A 14,803-nucleotide genomic window follows, 5' to 3' on the forward strand; every position below is an offset into this window, starting at 1 on the left:
GTCGGCCAACTGCCTCCATGTACGTACTAGATTTCCGTCTAGCTGCATGTACCAGTTGAGCGCGGTTTCAGCTAAGCTCTCTTGGAAACAGTGGATCAAGAGCTTTTCATTTGTGGCATATGCAGCCATCTTGCGACAGTACATGGTGAGATGACTTTTAGGGCAAGTCGATCCCACGTACTTTGGGAAATCTGGCACTTTAAATTTAGGAGGGAATTGAATGTCCCTCACTAAACACATGTCGGCGGCATCCTTAATGTCAAAGTCATGCCCCTCCATAGCCCTTAGCCGATCCTCGAGGGCATGGAATTGTTCCTTTGAGACCTCGGGCTCTTTTATTATAATTCCTGCCCCAAGGGGTACGGCGTTTGGAGGATCTTTTTCATGCTCTTCCTCCTCTCCCTCATGATGGGACCCATGATCACTATGATGAGAATCATGGATGTTGTGATGACGCATGAGCTCCATCATTTGCGCCATCTGCTCCTTAAGCTGTGAAAGCTCGGTTGTGAGCTTTTTGTTTTGCTCCTCCAATGCTTCCATTTTCTTGATTTTCCGTGCGCGCGTAAGGACAGAGAGATGACCAGCCACTTTCTAAAATGAATGTTTAGTTAGTTTATTTTATGGAATGAATACACTCTTTAACATGAGCTTGATAAACCTCCATCTTTAAGGCGCTGCCTTTTTAAGACGGAAGTTTACCACCCTTCTTTATCTATGATTTCTCCCCAACGGAGAATCTCTATAGTCATGGGTCTCTTTCACTCATGTCAAGAGGTATTGGTGATCCTAAAATGTATGTTTTCATGAGGACGCATGATGTCTTATTGGTAATGATGTACATGCTCCTCACTTTTATTATATTTCCACACATGGTCTTTCCTCTCATGTCATGGTTTTTTATGCATGGGGATTATTTTTAGACCTTATCACGAGGTTATTAATGCACAAACAATTGCACATAAGCATTTTACACAAACAATTCACTCATCCGCGAACAGTCACGAGCGAATCACGAGGTAGGGGTCTCCTGCAGAAAAGTGCATATTCAAGGAGGATCTAACTGTTCTCACTTGGTCAAAGGCCCCCAAGGTGCCCCCATTATAGGGACCCAATTCCTCTCGTCGTAGGTCGATGGAAAGTTCCAACGCACCGTCGGACTTAAGTTCATGGTTATCACCTTGAGTGATGCTTTCCGACAACGGTCTACGGGCACCTATAGACCCATTCGACAACCGGCCGTACTAACATCCACTCCCTATGGTTAATCACTCATGCCCCCGGGTATAGAGGGAACTGTTGTGTGCAAAGGTTTGTGTACAGTTTGTATTTCAAACAATTGCGGAATTTAAACATACAACAGTTATTTTAAAGCCATATAATAAATCATGTTATCATACAAGCAAGGGGTAAAGAAGTAATTTTAACTTTTATTTGTTAAAAATAATCTGTCACTAAATGGGACTGACTCTCGAAGCTTCCCCAGTGGAGTCGCCATCTGTCGCCACCGGCCCGAAACGGACTTTCGGCATTCGCGAAGGATGGTTGGACTCGTTTATTTGTTTAAAAAATGTGGATTGCTAGAATGACGTATTCTCAAACTGAGACCTTGTCAAACGAGCAATTTTATTAAATGATTCACCAATCCATATTAATCCCAAGCGGGACCCTCCATGGATTAGTGGTTTTCGCAAAAGGAGGGTTCGTGGAGTCGCCACCAATGTTTTACTCAAAACATTGGAAAAAGGGATAAGGCAATTGATTTTATAAATCAACTTTGGCCATTACAACCAGAGTTGGGTAAGGGAGTCGGTTACGCGTGGGGAAGGTGTTAGCACCCCACAGCGCCCCTTTCGGGTTCCCTATGACAGATTATTTTTAACAGAACAGTATAAAATTACTAAATTACCCCTATTTATTCTAAGCAATTATAAATTGACTATCTACATGATGACAGTTTAAATATTCACACAGAAAGCAGTAAAAGGAAGGATTGAAGGGAAACCTCTTGAAGCGTGCTTTTATAAAAATGAACTGGGAAGCGTTTTGGCGTTCCCTCGCTCTACAAGCCCGCTCCTCGCTCTCCTAGAACAAAATTTTAACTAAGGGAATCAAAGAGATTTCCCCTCGACTAGGTTCGATCCTCAAGCAAAATGGCTCGGGGCTCAAGAACTTCGTCGGATCAACTCTCCGAGTGATTTCTAGGGCAGAACACTGCTCAAAAACCCCAGAATACTCAAGGAGAGGGTTCAAACTATGTTGAAAAGTGTGGAATGACGTCCAATTGACGTCATATTTATAGGGAATAGGCGCAGTACGGCCTACAGGGCCAATACGGCCGTATTGAAATTTTTGAACTTCAATACGGTCGTATTGGGGTTCAATACGGTCGTATTGAAAGTCAGAAATTTCAATACGCCCGTATTGAGTTCGCAGCGGTCGTATTGAAGTGTCAATACGGTCGTACTGACTTCAGTATGGCCGTATTGAAGCTTCAATACGGCCGTATTGAGTTCAGTACGGCCGTATTGGGCTTTTTCCCTCCACTTCTTTATTTTGAGCTATTCTAAGACCTCTGGACCTACAGAGAACCCTCCTAGGGCCTTCGAGGAGTCCTTCTGGTTGATTATCCTTCAGTCTTCGAGAGTCTTCAAGCTTTATTTCCGACCCGGACAATTTTAGGGGTCTACAGTCATTAGTAGGTGATGGACCATGCACAATCATCGAATGGGTAGATAGGAGACTTATGACTCGGTAAGCAGTGAAGCATGGACTTCATTACCACTTTTTTTTTTTCTTTTTTTAATTTATTATCTTTTATAAAAAATATAACTCTTTTTTATTAAGTCAATTTTAATAAAAATAAAGTGATATTTTTAATCGTGACTATGTGCAAGATAACTCTTAATTAAACAATTAACTTAAATCATTTGATATTTGGTGTTCTTCTTAACTAAGAGCCACAGTTCAATCTCTCTAATTTAAATATAAAATTATAATTAAAGATACCATACTTCTGTAAATCTAAACTCATTGAAAAGTAATTTTACTTCTATAAGTCTCAACTCATTGAAAAGGACTAGACGGCTACTTGAACAATCTAGGCATTGGACAAGCCGAAGGATGTCAGTATCACTAATCCCAAAGACACCTTTACATTAGAATATTTGTAATAAAAATTATTTATAAGCAACTCCTTATATTATATCACTGTTAAATCAGTTTTAATTCATTTTATAAGTTACTTAAATTTTAGTAAAATTATTTATATAAGTAACTCTATTAAAATTAAAACAACTCATAAAATAAATCAGAGTTAATTTAGCAATAATATAATATAAGAAATTGCTTATAAGGACCCGGTTGCTGATGGTCTCAGTAAGAGTTAGACACAATCATCAGTCAGAGCTACCTTCATGTGGCAATGTTTTAGTAAACGAGAGTTTGAATGACTCTCGAAATCTCCAATTATAAAAAATTATTACGTATTTACAAACTCAGACTCCTTAACAAATGAAAACCTATCGATAAACAAATAAAAACTTCTAGATAGACATCTTCCATTGAGAAAGATAATTATATGACTTAGTTCTGATTAACGAGTTGGACCCTTTATTACATCGTTTTATCCACTAAATAATTGAGACTTCAAACTCATCGGGGTCAAAAGATTCATTATTAATATAAATAATAACGTACTTCAAAATAAAAAATTTCTATTTATTTATTATACCAAATGAGTAAAACTCAAGGAGCAAGGTGAAGATGATTACTGGAGGAGACACAAAAAGTACCTGAAGTAGGTACACTTACCATTCTTTTGATTAAAAAGTTTCGTATCGGAACCGTGTCCCACTAATCATCAATAATTTAAACTATTTCACCAACCCAATTTTGTATACATATTATTATCAATAAATAATAAATAAAAGAACTAAAATGTTTACTTCCTTGTCTTTATTCACTTGTCCTATGTGGACTTGGCGTTGGGGTGTTGTTTTAATTACTTTCTGCAATTGATTAGTCAAAACCAAATTTGACTTTAACTCATTTTATTTTTCATATTCTTTATAAGAAATATGTTTGGAGACTTTCGCGTTTAGTTAATGATTGCGACATTTTATGTGGCTACTAGTTCATACATTCATGAAAAATTAATTTTTTTGTTTTCTCCATAAACCTAAACAATGTAATGCCAGGAGATTTTTGCATGTATGTTTTTATTGTTTAGAAGCAAATTTAGTCGGTTAGTTGGATAGTTTCGAATATCTTCTAAAATATCATAGTTAAGCACATTAAATTAATCTAACAAAATTAAAAATAATTTTTGTAAATCAATAATAATATTCGTTATTCTTGCGCAATTACATGAAGATATCTTTGAAATATTATAAAATACTATTTTTAAACATAAAGACAACACAAATCTTATTTATGAGATACTAGATATTATTATACTCTAATTTAGTTTTTAACCTCAGATTTTCCTTTAACTTGGACATCAAAATATAAAATATTTTTATAGGTGTTTTCTGATTATGAACATCATAACAATGAGGACATCACATCGCCCTGGAAACACTTATAAGATTTTGATAATAAGGAGTCTTTTCCTTTTGGGATTAATTATAAAATCGTATTTGCCGAATGTAATGTAGTTCTTGACTAGTTTATTTGTTACTAATGATTTTGTTTGAGAACCTTGTTTACTATTGGTCACCGGAAAGAAGAAGGATAACAAAACCAGGTGTGTGCTTCATGTTAGGGATTATACAACCTGGGCGATAGCCTTATTCCCTAGTTTAAAATTAAATAGAAAAGTATTTCAGACATTAAGTGTTTATATAGAGCTTCCCGAATCATATTGGCTATGAAAGGTTGGGTTATAAATTATAACTTTCCAAAAAAGACAATGCAAATTTTGACTTAGTATGGATAGTGCAGTTTAAGAACTGTCTTAAGAAAAAATAAGTTTTAAGATGTGTTATGTTAATTTTTGTTAATGTAATATTAATTACTCTTTTTTATATCTCTAATAATATTCTTTAGATGACGATTTTATATATGTTGTATTATTTTAATAAAAAAGATTAATTATAGGGTTAATTTTATAAAATTATTATTCTCTTTTATTTATTTATAAGATTTTCTTAATTTGTGTATAAATTAATTTAAGACGATATTTATTATGAGAAGGGAAGAGTCTTTTACTTTGTTATTACCATTTCATTTTCTATAGCTTAGACTTATTAATCTCGGTGTACATAGATTAATTGATGAAAATTATTTTAACTTTAATATTTTTGTAGATGATATTTATGGTCATTGTGAAAAGAAAAATAACTTAGACTTATTAAATAATATTCAAATTCTATATATAATAGAATATAATTTTGGAGAAAATAATTTACTTGAACAATGCAAATATTTTTTATATGGTCAATCAATTAAAATTTGTTATGTAAATATTATAATTTATGATTAATTAACAGTGTAAATATGTTAAAAGTAAATTATAGTCCATTCTCATGAGAGATAAAATATTACAAAGACATCTCCTCTTATGTTACAAAATATAATCTCCTCTATTGAAAATTCAAATATGTAATATTTTACCCATTTTAAAAAAAACTTTTTCATTAACTTCATTTACAAAATTAAAAAGATTACCAAAACATCATTTACAGTGACATATCCTCAAAGATGATTACATCATCCTACCTTTTTCTTTTGAAAAAAGCATGTTTTCTTCCTTATCAAATATAAATATGCTACAATTAATTTATACATGATATTTTGTTGGGTACAAACAAATATATTACATTTTAGCAATTCATTTCTAGATTTACATATTAAATTATTATTATAAAAATTATTACGAGTTTTGCTAAAATTATTATATATTTAAAATAATTTTTTTAATTATAATATTTACAAAATATATTTTAAAGTTATCAAAATAAAAATAATATATATAATAAATATTGGGAATAACCCAAGTCCCACATCGACTAGAGATTAGACAATTGAATAGTATATAAGTGGAAAGTAACCCTCACTTTACAAGCCGGTTTTGTAGGGTTGAGTTAGGCTTAAATCCACTATTATAAGATGATATCAGAGCCATTTAGATTCACTTTAAAAATGGGTCACCCACAATTGATGCATGCCTCAGGCATGAGGGGGTGTATTGGGAAAAACCCAAGTCCCACCAGTGCTGGACATGAGGGGGTGTATTGAGAATAACCCGTTTTGTAGGGTTGAGTTAGGCTTAAATCCACTATTCTAAGAATAAAACTATACACAAGTATTAAGATAGTATTTAATTGATCATATAATATTTGTATAATATTTACATAAAATAATATTTTTATTATTTAATATTAATTACCTAGATTAAAATTAATATATAAGTATTAATGTAATAATTAATTTATGCTATTAATAAAATAATTTAATAAATATATAAATAACTCGGTATTTTGTATAAAGTATTATTTATTACATTTAATAATATAATTCTTAAACATATAATTTTTAAATAAATATATTTATATTAAAAATATTATTAAATAAAATATAATTATTACAAAAATTAATACTTATATATATATATATATATATATATTAATTTATATTATATATAATTGATATATATATATATATATATATATAAATATAAAGGACACCAATATAATTTATTTTATAGTTTTAGTTTTATTATTTTAATAAATTAATTTAAATTTAATGTATGAGGAGAAGAGTTGACGAAATTGTATATTTTAATATAAAAAATTGTATAATCCTCTTATAATGTAATTTACGCATACTTTTAGAATGCGAGTACGTGAATAAAGGAATATTAAAAGAATAGTATTCCAGAAATTATATATAAAAGATGGGGTAAAATTCTTTATCTTTCAAACGAAGATAATGTAATTTACGCATGCTTTTAGAATGCGAGTACATGAATAAAAGAATAATATCCCAGAAAATATATAAAAGATGGGGGTAAAATACTAGTGGAGTCTTTTAAAAGTATATGTCACTGACAATTTAGTTCTAGTATAAAAAATTTAAATAAAAAATATGACTAAAAAATAAGATTAACATATATTTAAGGATTAAATTGATAAGAATTGATTGTTTTTGGGGACTTAAATGAAAAATTTAGAACTTTAAAAAGTTTTTTTTCTCTTTTAATTTTATTATTTTTTGGGACTAAAGTATCAGTGATATGCACTTTCACAAATTCAAAATAGTATGTTATTTTATTAATGGTCATGCAATGTTAATGTAAATTTTTTTTTAAGATGTTGACCAAATGAAAATTATTGTTGATGTAACTTTTATAGTGATTGTTGTAAAAGTCAACAAACATATATTTTATATTTTGTAATCGATTGACTATGTAAACTTATTTTATACTAATAGTGCATAACTGATTTTATATATAAGAAATCAAAAAAGTTTTATATGTTTAATTAATTTCATAATAAAAAATGAGTGTTACTAAACTTAGTACTCTTAAAGCAAGATCTCAAAATTAGATTTTTGTTGATAAAAAAAATATAGTTGAAAAGAAATCTACTAAAAGTGATTAGTAAAATTTTCCAATGAAAATTAGTCACCAATAAATAGATAAATAATTTGCACTAATAGCATGAATAGAAAAATATATTATTTCTTGAAAAGAAATACTATGAATAAGTTTGGTTGAAGCTACAACTTATGAGTATACCTACTTTTAGTTTTGTTCAACAGAAAATTGAAAATAGAAAAAGTTCACCAACCTTTTACTTTTTTATGGGGAATTATTAATTAAATGTAGAAAGGAAGCAAAGCTATAGTATCACGTGATAAGGACTGAATCATTCCATCTACCACTCTGGCGATGGCAAGCACGTTGATGGGTTAGCAAAAGCATCATTGCTAAGGTAAATTAATTTATGGGTTTCTGATTTCAAGAAATTTTTATATTGAGTAATTTCAAATATTATATTAATTTGTTACCAATAGTACGCTGAAATTTATAATTATTTAAATTTGATGTATAAAACATATATCCGGTATGGTTGGTGGAAACCATTGTCACGAGAAGCGGTATACATAGCATAGATTGAGATGTAGAGACCTTATAGCAGGGCTTATAAAACCGGACGGACATGGTTGATCGGATCAGTCCGGCCGAGATCCGGTGATTAAATCAGAATAGTTTGCTTAACGGTTTTTATTTTTTATTTTTTTATTTTATAGACACAACGTCTTACAACCACAAATTAATTTGTATTTTCAGAATATAACTTTTACTTGTTAAATATTATTTTAAAATAGATGATAATCGAACATGAGAGTATCATATTAACCTCTTATGTTTCAAGACAAATCTTATAGCTATTTGTTAAAGAATTTAGGACTTTTGAGAGAGAGAATTATGAATAGAAAACTCAATCAAAGCTCATATATGATCAAAAGTGAATTTTACAAGTGAGAAATCCTATATATAGTGGTGGAGTAGCTTGTAGTGCAAGTTAGACAAGGTAGGAACACTTAGATCTACATTAACCAATCATATAGAGTGTCAAGTGTCACCTTGTCTCCTAGGAGACAAGGAGAGGACACTTAAATCTAGAAGAGTCAATCATGGAGTGCCAAGTATCACCTTGTCTTCTTGGCTAACCATGAGACAAGTGTGTTGGAGAAGCTAAACAACTAATTTCAAACAAGGATGAGAACGGCGACCAAGGCTTGTTCTCCTTCACCTAGTCCAATCCAAAATCTTAGAATTAGTTTAGTTAGGTTCACCAAATGATGGCGAGACCTAGCTAAATTAATTCCTTGGATTTAATAGAGAAAAATAAGTCTAATATGTAAAATTTGGCCTTGGTCTACTAAGGGCCCAAATGCTAGCTTCATCCACACACTTGCTATTTGCTACCCCACTACTAATATTAAAAATATGAAAATCTATGATCCTTAATACAAGGTCAAATGGAGTAAAACTCTCTAAGTAACATATCCTGAAATTCTAAGAGTATGACCTACAAAGAAAGATAAAGGTACCTTACAAATACAAATGCAAAATAAGCCTATACAAGTATCTACTATATACAAGGTATGTACAATAGAGACTAAGGAACTAATAAGAGGAATCATACTCAATGATCATATAGAGCATAGGTCTTAGAAGCACATCCTATGTAAAAACCTTCTTTAGCCTCCTAACCATGAACCTAGACAAAGGTTCAATGGCTTTCAAGTGCGAGCTTCCTGTGGATGGTCCTCCATCAACCTTCACCTTTCTTGGTTTTATTTCTTCCAAAAGAAACCTTGGGAAGTATGTTTCCATCATTAATTAACAGACTAAAAGAAGGTAAACTATAACAGTAACGAAAAAAATCCATCCATAAAAAAAATGGCAAGGTGTTCCACTGAATAAAATAAACTCTATGGTGTATCCCATAGCTAACTAAATTGTTAGCACATTGCTTGCCCACCTTGAAGATGTGAGAGCTAAAAAGTTGCATATGAGGACAAAGTTGTAAACAATACTTCTATCTTCTACGCAACTTCTAAGGGATGTTGTCCACCTTCAAAGCATCTAGAACCAACTTTGAGTCACATTCCAACCAAAGTTTACACCAACCCGCATCATACACATACTATAGCAATCATGATTGCCACTAGTTTAGCATAAAACATGGTTTTGACACCAATATAAGAAGCAAAACCACCTAAGAAGGCACCATTGGAACCTCTAAAGAACCCCCCCCACCACTTGCAACATGACTTGAAGAGCCCTTTGCTCCACCATATGTGTTGTAGTTAACAAATCCACAAGTCAGAGGATACCAATCCACTTGTTTAATTAAGACATTCTTGGGATGATGAACAACAACATACAATTGTTTAAGCATACATACTTCATCCTATAAGTATGTCACATGCCCTAGAGCCAACATGCTAGAGAGAGAGGTAGCCAAAATAACCATCATAACCACTTTATGGAAAGAATTGACATAGTTCCTAAATCACACATTATTTCTATTGAGCCATATCACCTAAAAATGTGAACAATCGTAGAAGTAAGAACTTCTTTTACCTGGGCTCTCCAAGGCTTTTCTAGGAGTAGCGGCAAGGCTCGAACTATAGAAATGTCCAAACAATGTTTTATGATGTTTTGTAGCCAAAACCATAAGGCTTTTGCAAATGAACAGTTAAGAAAAAGGTGGGCAACCTGTTATGCATAAGGCACCAAACAAGAAATGCTCTAGAAAGGGGAATGGATTTGGGCAAAATAAGCTTGGACAAAGCTCTTTATTGTCCTAAAGGGCAAACAAATAAAAAATATTATTTAAAAGAGAGGATCCTTGAACTGGATGGCTTCTAAATGGGTTGGTCCACATCATAGCCCTCAGGTTAGTAATTTGGGACAAGGCAACTTGTAAACTAGGAAGCTTTTGTAGGAGTAGTTGTGAAATGCTCCAAACATTTCTAATAAAGCTACTAATCAGTGCTTGCAATTAGCTCTAGATCTTATGTAAGAAACCAAGTGCTTTAGCAATAGATAAATCTAGGCACCAAGTGTCATTCTAAAAGTTTATCTTTTTTTTTTTTCATTAGTAATGATCTAACCCATGTTATCAAAAATAGTATGCCAGTGCTGAAGTATAGAGGGCCATATAAAAGATGATTTATAGTTAACCAAAGGAGACTTGCATCACAAAAATTTAGCACACGTGCTTGAACATTGCCCATTGTTCATCCAAGTGAGCAAAATTCCAAGCAAGCTTTAATATGGTTGCCTCATTGAGTACTAAGATGGTACAACCAAACCCACATTTCTTAAGAGGACTACATATAACCTTCCAAGAAATAGTAACCATCTTACCAATGTCTGGATCCCTTGACTAAATGAAATTTTTTGTCATATGCTCAATAAGCTTAATTAAAGACTTAGGCCAAGAATATATGTGGAAGCTATACAATAGCACCCTCGAAATCACATCTTTGACCAATTGAACTCTACCTATAATAGACAGAAGACCATCATTCCAAGAGGCTAGCTTAGCCTTAAGCTTATCAAGTATCCCATGAAAATGATAAGCTTGAGGCTTACCTTTAAAGATTGGGAGGCCCAAGTAAATAAATGATGTGGGGCTAGCATCAAAACCTAAAAAATCACATATCATGGCTACCCGGTAAAGTTCATAGAGCTATAGAAGAATCTACATTTATCAAGACTAAAATATTGACTTGAGACATCACCACACATATGGAAGAGACCCATCCAACGTTACAGTTTTTTTTATCGTGCCTTGGCAAAAAGCCATAATATCATCCACATATAGAACATGAGACAAAGTGGGATGAGCTTTGAGATTGACTATCGAAAAAAGTAGTTTTGTTCAACCAACAAAAGAAATTTCCCTACTTAAAACATCCTTTGCAAGATAAAAAAGAAAAAAGGATAATGGGTTTCCTTGACAAACTCCTCTTTTACATCCAATGTAACCTACACTATATCCATTGACACTAAAAGAGAGCTTGCCATAATGAAGAATAGTTTCAATCCATCTATAAAAGGTACTACTAAAACCAAAAGCTTTCAAAATTGTAAGTAGAAAATGGCAGTCCAAAATGTCAAAGGCTTTTATAATATCAAACTTTATAGTCAAGTTACCACCAAAACGCTTACGCACCAACATGTTTATAGCCTGCAAAATGGTACAAATACAATATGAAATTTGATGACCTGAATAAAACCTCGTTGTAGCACTGATACGATCTTAGGCGCAATTGAGGCCAATCTATCCCCAAGAACTTTCGTGATGATCTTGAATTGGAAGTTAGTGAATGCAAAAGGTATGTAATCACCAATTTTCTCTACCCTTTGAAACTTAGGAATCAGGGCCCTTAAGTTAGAATTAAGGGAAGGCAATATCCATATTTGTTTAAAAAAATTGCAACACCAAGTTAAAGACATCCACCTCAATAATGTCCCAAAAAAGTGATAAAAGTTACCTCCAAATCCATCTGGCCTTGGTGCACTTGTGCCATTCATAGAGAAATCAACATTTCTTATCATTATTCTTACACGAATTGGGTGACCCATATAGGGTATGATATATCTATATCACATGATTATAGATTTCCTCTTGTGAAATCGAGGTGAGATCATCATCCCTTAAAAAAACACATTTGTTGCATTTTGCGCCTATACTTAACCATTTGGTGAAAGACGTTTGTGTTTCAATCACCATTGGAAAACCATTGCAATCATGATTTTTCCTTCTAGTAAGATTCTTATGATAAAGTTTGTTATAGCTCCACTTCTGCTTTGGCTTTTGATTCAGTTACCTTTGCTTCACCATAATTTTTGGGAGGCCTTGGATAGATTCCAATGTAGCTTGAGCATTTAAAACCCGTTGATGAACATCCCCAAATATTCTCCATTCCAAACTTTAAAATCCATCTTAAGATTTTTAAGCTTCTATTTTAAAACAAACATAGAGTAGCCATGGATTGGAAATCTCCATACTTCCTTTACTAGTTATCGATAGTCTGGATGAAATTCCATATATATCCATGAATTTAAATTAAGAGTGAGAGCCAACTTGATCTTGTTTTGCCAAATTCATAAGCAAAGGGAAATGATCAGACTTACTTTTAATAAGGGTGTGACAAGAGATAGAATCCCAAAATTCTAAACTCATTGAGTTACAAACTACTCTATCAAGTCTCATATCAATATTTTGCTAACCAACCTAACCATTGGACCAAGTGAATTCATCACTAGATGTGGATAGATGCACAGTTGGTTTGAATTAGTCTAACCAAAAAATTAGAACAAGCTACTCTATTTGGAAGTATAGTACAATACTATGCTTTGAAAAATATAAAAGCAATCAACTACTCTAGGGTTGTCATGCAACAAAACTTGGATATTGAAGCAACAAATATCTATATAGGGTGTAGAAAACATAAATCAATTTCTGTCAATATAACTGGAAAACATAAAACAATTTTTGTCAATATATAATCCTTGTACATATATATAATATACATAAAATATACAATATTGTATACAAAATAATGCTAGAGTCGGTCAAACATATTTATTCAACAATATTGCATAAGAGTAGTATACTCAAAGCAGGTCATCTCTAGCATGACCATCGACTAGTAAGCCAAGCCATCCAAGCTAATCTTAGTTCACTTTCATGCCAAGTATGATTATTGTAGTCCAACAACAATGAAAAAAAAACTTGTGAAAGAATCAACATAATAACAAGTAGTCAAATTACAACTTAAGCAACATAAACCACTTAAAAACATTAAGTGGTTTATAATGCTTAAGTTAGCTCATAGCATAACATCAACATATTATCATCATTCTTAATAGACACAACTTCAATCACAAATTAAACAGCTTTAAAAAATCTAACATGTCATCACGCATATCAACTTATGAAGATCTTCTATAGCTGAGGTTAGTAGCCTAAATGACTTGACCCTACTGAATCACTACGTCTAGCCCATTTCATCCGAGTCAAGTAGATACAAATTCAAGCCACACAGGCGTCTATTTAACAACTTAAATTGATTTCTCAGGTTTCGTCACTTAAAATAGGAAAGTCTAGTACTACTATCAGGGTATAACAACTTGGGTGTGAGCATACCGCGACCTTAAAATGCATAACTAATCCTTTTATGGAATTAGCCCACCAATTACCTTCAAATACTATGCACCTGTCTAGTAATTAATTAAGAATTTTACCTCTCAACTTCATACGCTACTTAGTTTGGTCAATTCTAACATGTATGGCTCGACCTTGCCCCACATGCTTCCACATAAAAACCTAGAGAAGACAACTTAAAAACAACTTCCATACCTTACTCATTGAAGGATTTTCAACTTTGGTCTCTTTGAGCACCACAACTTATATCCACACAATAGATATTTTAATTCTAAAATAGCTTTACTCCCCTCTAGCTTTTTATTTTATTTTACTTTTTATTGTATGTATCTCAACTTAAACATGTATCACAACTTAAAAACTTTAATCAACTTACTACATACAACTTAAAAACAAAATACATCTTGCAACTTAATCAACATCCAATGAAAGATAACCACCAACTTAAACAACTTAAAACATCATTATATATCATCATAGAACAATACATAATGAACTAGCATCAAGTAGCATAATGCATCATGAAAGTAGAGCATCATACTTCAACACTTAAACAACTTAAAACAAGTTTCTTCAAAATATTCATGCTTGGTACCATATACCTAGTGCCCAATATCATTGAGATTGAGTCTCTAGCTTGCCCATACTCGGGTAGATAAGATAAAGAGCTTCTATATCAATCATGCCTGGTGTAGCTAAACCTATGCTTGACCTCATCGAGATAGAGAACCTCTACTTGACTCATGTCCAACGTCACACAATCTGCATCTAACATTATCCAAGTAGAGAGTCACTGACTTGATCACGCCTAATGCCACCAATCCTGCATCTGACATCACCAAGTTAGAGAATCCTTCGAACAATCACACCTGACACCTCTCATCCACCAAGGCAAAAAGCTCCTCATTAACCCATTTCTGACGCTACCAATCTCACGTCTGACACTACCATTCCCACGCCCAATATCATTAGAGCAAAAAGCCTCTAACTTGAGCCACGATCAATGCCATGAAGTTAGGCCCAATGCCATGATGATTTTTTCATTTAGCAAGACTCTTGATTTGGCTCAAACCTATAAGTTACTTAGCAAAACCAACATGAAA

The sequence above is a fragment of the Cajanus cajan genome, chromosome 9 (genome assembly GCF_000230855.2).
Source record: "Cajanus cajan strain Asha chromosome 9, NIPB_CcT2T_4, whole genome shotgun sequence".
Taxonomy (NCBI): domain Eukaryota; kingdom Viridiplantae; phylum Streptophyta; class Magnoliopsida; order Fabales; family Fabaceae; genus Cajanus; species Cajanus cajan.